Source organism: Chiloscyllium plagiosum, chromosome 24 (genome assembly GCF_004010195.1).
Source record: "Chiloscyllium plagiosum isolate BGI_BamShark_2017 chromosome 24, ASM401019v2, whole genome shotgun sequence".
NCBI lineage: Eukaryota > Metazoa > Chordata > Chondrichthyes > Orectolobiformes > Hemiscylliidae > Chiloscyllium > Chiloscyllium plagiosum.
This window is the reverse complement of record NC_057733.1, coordinates 37143518-37149517: the sequence shown is the minus strand read 5'-3', so window position 1 is coordinate 37149517 and position 6000 is coordinate 37143518. Positions and strand designations below refer to the sequence as shown.

Sequence of the window (6000 nt, the reverse complement as noted above, 5' to 3'; positions counted from 1 at the left end):
GAATATTGCATGCAATTCTGGTCTCCTTCCTATTGGAAAGATGTTGTGAAATTTGAAAGGGTTCAGAAAAGGATGTTGAGGATGTTGCCAAGGTTGGAGGATTTGAGCTATAGGGAGAGGCTGAACAGGCTGGGGCTGTTTTCCCTGGGGCTGAGGGGTGACCTTATAGAGGTTTACAAAATTATGAGGGGCATGGACCGGGTAAATAGGCAAAGTCTTTTCTCTGGGGTCGGGGAGTCCAGAATTAGCGGGCATAGGTTTAAGGTGAGAGATGAAAGCTATAAAAGAGACCGAAGGGGCAACTTTTTCACACAGAGGGTGGTACGTGTGGAATGAGCTGCCAGAGGAAGTGGTGGAGGCCGGTACAATTGCAACATTTAAGAGGCATTTGGAGGGTGCATGAATAGGAAGGGTTTGGAGGGATATGGGCCGGGTGCTGGCAGGGTGGGACTAGATTGGGTTGGGATATCTGCTCGGCATGGACAGGTTGGATCGAAGAGTCTGTTTCCATGTTGTACATCTCTATGACTCTATATCATTCTTGTACATAATGCGTCTTGATGAAATACCATATTATCCATAATACTTCATTAGCACTTGCTTGATACTTTAATACTAAGTATTCAGTAAATATTAAATAAATACTAAGCAAACAGCATTGCTGTAAAAGCTCTTTGGAAGCATGCACTTATCAATGTACAGGGTGAGATAATATTTTATATTTATGAGAAAAGGGTAATCTGAGATAGACTTGGATATTTTTCAAGACAGAAAATTTGTGAGTTTGTGCAATATACAGGGCTCTCACATTTTTGTAGAAAAATTTTGATACATCTTATTCCAGCATCAGTTTGCATGGTGAGCAAACAACTTGGGGTCACCCAAAAAAGCCAATTCTCTAGTACATAGAACTGTAGATATGAAAACATGAACATTAATCAATAGAGATAGGTTTGTGAGAGAGAACATCCTGGCAGATTATACAACAAGGAAAACCAGATTACCCTGGAAGGGAAAGCCATGTCAAAAATCTGAGCAAGAGACAATGGCTGTTTCACACTGCTCCTATGCCATAACAACATGAGTGATATTTTCCCACAAATGAGGTGTGCTGTCAAACCAGGAAGATGTTCAGCCTATTGCACAAATGAGCAATGTGTTTCAGTGAACCTCAGTGGTGGGATGATGCTAGGCATGTAAGTCACTTGGCCCAAAGACTGGTGGATCATATCAGACCTTATCCAACCATTTTGCAAAACTCAGAAATCAACATCCAATATTAAATGCGATTCCACATTGAACAACATTTGCTAAGCATACTAAGAATTATGCTGACAACCAATTTAACATTGTCAACCATGCTCGCATTAATATATTTGTGCATACTAGAAGCTACTAATATTAACATACAAGGTTCTGTTCTTTGGAGACAGATTCAACTTAATAAAAGGGGAAATGGCCATTCTCTGGTTCATTCCAAAGGGCAATGCATTGACCAATCAAAGCCACTTACCTAGTTTAAATTTAAACAAAACTTGGCAGTTAACTGTCACAAACTATCTGACTAGTGAATTCTTCATTGTAATGCTTCTACCAAACAGAGTCCATTTTCCAACTAATGTTCAGTTCACACAGAATGAAGCACAGTTCCATTTATAATGGTTTTCTCATGTATGCCTTGGTGAATGCAAGTTTTGACAAAATGTATCCTTTTTCATCAATAAATGTAAAGTTTTGGAATTCACAAAAATTATGACCTAAACTTTTCCCGTGATTAATGACCAAGAACATGTCGAGTGAGTTCCTGTGTGGTATTGTTGTGTGATTTTTAACACACATTCTTTTATAATAATTAAATATTTGCACTTTCCACAGAAACCAGAAACAGAATTTATTGAAGGTGTTGCCATAAGTAAGATGTTATGAAATCGGGGTATTGAATCCAGCATTTTAGGAATGATAGAAAGGGCCCTGAGTGTGTTGGCACAATAATGAAAATGTTGGATTATTGATTTTTCAAATTGCATCATCTGATTTTAATTCCTGGGATCCCCATGGACTGAAATAGGTTTGTAAAAGAAAAACACTTACTTAAAATGACCATAGCATTCTACTGACCACAGAGATTAACCAACCTGTGTGAAACTAACATGGATTAAATTAAATCATCTGAACTGAAATCAGTATTTTTATCAAAAGACACTGAAACTAGTTCACTTAGTTAAGCGTGAAATAAACACTGATTTTGTGGTTTGATTTACACCTGAATGAGAAGTTTCACATATTGAGGGTGGAAGGCATTGCCTGGAATTAACAAATTTGGAACTAATTTAATCAAATATTAGTTTTCACAAACTTAGTTCAGGGACTGCTTTTGGCAGCGCTGGAACAAGTTGGAGAAAGTGTTCTTGCTCAGCCTCTCTAGAAGGAAATCTGTCTGTTAACAAAGCTGGTTAAAAGGAACATCAGAAGAAAGAGAACCCGACATACAACTGAAGTGATTCCTTCTGCCGACGATACAAGACATCAATTAAACAATCGTGGTCTCTGCTTAAAAATGTATACCTCAAGGACTGTAAAATGTCTATTCCTTTCATCCTCCTGTCATATCGAACACCATAATCTTTTAAGTTTGTACCTGTGTCAATGAGTGCTTGATGCCACATCTCTATTATTTTTCTGTAATAAAATTGTTCCTTCCTTCACTCAAGAAAAAATTGTAATTGACCCCTTACTGATACAACAGACATTTGGTAACCGCATTCTTATTAGAAAGAAAAGCATTCTCCTGCTAAGAAGAACATAAAATCACTGTCAAATGAAGAGGATTGAAAGAGGGGAACCTATTGGTTGTAACAGAGTGCAGGGGATATTTAGCAAATAAGATTATGTGTTTTAGTGATGCAGTTAATTTGGAGAAGCAGTGGCACTTTGGAGCAGAGGAGACTGGGGGAGATTTGGCAGAAATGTATCAGATTATGACAAGTTAGACAAAGAAAAGCTGTTCTCATCATTTGATATGAATGGGGCTAGATCTTTAAGGTTTTAGGGATGAGGGGCAAGGGATATGGGAAAGAACTCTTTTTAATACAGGAAGTGGAATGACCTGGAGCTTGTTGCCTGTGATGGTGGGGCAAACAGAGATGATGAATAGAAACACAGAAAACGGGAGGAAGATTACGCTATTCAGCCCTACAAGCCTACTCTGCCATTCAATATTATCATGGTTGATCATCTAACTCGGTACCCTATTTCCGCTTTCTCCCCAGACCCTGTGATTCCTTTAGTCCCAAGAATGTTATCTAACTCCTCTTGAAAACATTTCACGATTTGGTATCAACCGCTTTCTGTGCCAGAGAACTCCGCAAGCTCACCACTCTCTGGGTGAAAAAAATTCTCCTCATCACAGTCGTAATGGCCTACTCCATATCCTCAGACTGTGACCCCTGGCTCTGGCCTCCAGAATCATTGGGAACATTCTTCCTGCCTTTAACTTGTGAAGTCCTGTTAGACTTTTATAGGTTTCTACAATATCCTCCTTCATTCTTCTAAACTCCAGTAAATATAGTCTGAAACCATCCAGTGTCTCCTCATGTGTCATCCCAGGAATCAGTCTGGTAAACTTCCATTGTATAGCCAAAACATCCTTCTTCAGATAAGGAGACAAAATCTGCACATAATACTCCAGGTATGGTCTCACCAAGGCCCTGTATATCTGCAGCATGAAATCCCTGCTCCTTGTTTTCAAATCATTCAGCTTTGAAGACCAACATACCAAATACCCTCTTCACTGCCTGCTGCATCTGCATACTTACTTTCAGCGGTTGGTGTAATAATGACACCCAAGTCTCGTTGCATCTCCCCCTTTCCCAATCTATCACTATTCAAATAATAATCTGCCTTTCAACGATTTCTGAAAGAATTTGGATGGGCATCTGAGAGAAAGGCACTTTCAGGGATAGATCCAGGAATAAGACCATTGGGCTGTCCTACAGAGAGTCATCATAGACTTAGTGGGCTGAATGTCTCATTCTGTGCTATGGTATCTCAGTATCTCTAATTAGCCAACTTAATAGAGTTGGACTATCCTATTCATTTCAGTCAGAAAATTAACTAAACAGCCAAGGACCAAAGACAGGATGTAAACAAGGTTGAAAAGTAAAGACCAGAAAGGCTTAGTGATTGCTGAGAGGCATTGTTCCAATTTGGTGATGGACAATGATAATCATTTGTATTTGGACTGGAGAACTAGAACACAAAGAAGTAAAGTAATTTACTAGAAGATAAACTAATGAACAGACAATGGGTTATTGTGATTGGGATGTTGCAACAGATTCTTGTTCACTCGAAGTCCATGAGCTTTGACACAACTGATGTTAGGGCTGTTGACCTGAAGTTATCAAGATCTGATTTTAATCTCCTTTAGTTAGCCATAAATTCTGTGTTTTCTTCATTAAACAGGACACCACTGGTTGTAGGAACCAGTGGTCCAGCAGTATTGGCTTTTTGAGAAAGTAGTATCCAAATCATGGGCCATGGCTTGCTTTATTAACCAGCTATTGTACAAAATTTACTTTTTGTGGGATCATCTCTATTCAAAAAGCTGGTTCTGCAACTCACTGGACTTTTTGAATTTCTCCCCAAGTTTCAGATAACTTTTCCTTGAGAAGTTATTTCATTTTGTGGTAGAAGGGATTCAAAGCTAAGCCTAATATTAGAAACATGTTCAATTTAATTGCAATATTAAAGTATTCGACATCTGAAAAGCATTACAAATGTTTCTATGTTATATTAAAAAAAGTCATCATTGCCTAATTATGAAAGTGGCTATAGTTATTCAGCTAGGATATTTATTCAGCCAAGGCCCCAAGGGATCCTTCCATATCCGTCATAAACTCACCTGCACCCCACATCATTTACTGCATCCGCTGCACCCGTTGTGGTCTCCTCTACATTGCGGAGGCATGCTGCCTACTTGCGGAACGTTTCAGAGAACACCTCTGGAACACCCGCACCAATCAACCCAACCGCCCCGTGACTGAACACTTTAACTCCTCCTCCCACTCCGCTAAGGACATGCAGGTCCTTGGCCTCCTCCATCGCCAGACCATGGCAACACGACGCCTGGAGGAAGAGCGCCTCATCTTCTATCTAGGAACCCTCCAACCACAAGGGATGAATGCAGACTTCTCCAGCTTCCTCATTTCTCCTCCCCCCACCTTATCTCAGTACCAACCCTCGGTCTCAGCACCGCCATCTTGACCTGCAATCTTCTTCCCAACCTCTCCGCCCCCACCCCCTCTCCGGCCTATCACCCTCACCTTAACCTCCTTCCACCTATCGCATTTTCAACGCCCCTCCCCCAAGTCCTTCCTCCCTACCTTTTATCTTAGCCTGCTTGGCACACCAGCCTCATTCCTGAAGAAGGGCTTATGCCCGAAACGTCGATTTCTCCTGCTCCTTGGATGCTGCCTGACCTGCTGCGCTGTTCCAGCAACACATTTTTCAGCTATAGTTATTCAGCTCCAAGATTCAAGATTAAATCAAATAAGATTGATTATGGTGAAGATCCTTATCCTGAACCATTAACTCTCTTTGTCTCTCCACAGCTGCTGTCAGACCTGCTGAGCATTTCCAGCACTTAATGTCCTTATCTCAAATTTCCAACATTTGCAGTATTTTGCTTTTACAAAGTTGGGTAAGAGTGATTGATGCAGGCTTTAGAGTTGTTCAATTCAAGGTGATTTTTAAATTTAATTTTCATGTTTATACCACGAAGAGACATAAATTGAAAATGGACAATAAGTCAGGTTTAATTTAATCCAATTTGTATGCTTCTGGTACAGAATGAACGAACAGAGTGAGCATGCCAAGAATGTAATCTGGAAATGAACTGCTATGCATTCTCCAGTAAAGCTGTTGGAGATGCTGAGTGCGTGCATTTTACTGAAAAGTACCTCAGAAAAAAATGGAGGGCAGCTTTTATAATAAATAGTTAGA

At 40.0% G+C, this 6000-nt stretch overlaps 1 protein-coding gene across 1 annotated transcript in view; it reads right to left on the bottom strand.

Moving 5' to 3' along the window:
- arsg (arylsulfatase G) overlaps positions 1-6000 on the bottom strand; it is a 61302-nt gene that overhangs the window by 29223 nt on the left and 26079 nt on the right. The window lies entirely within an intron of this gene.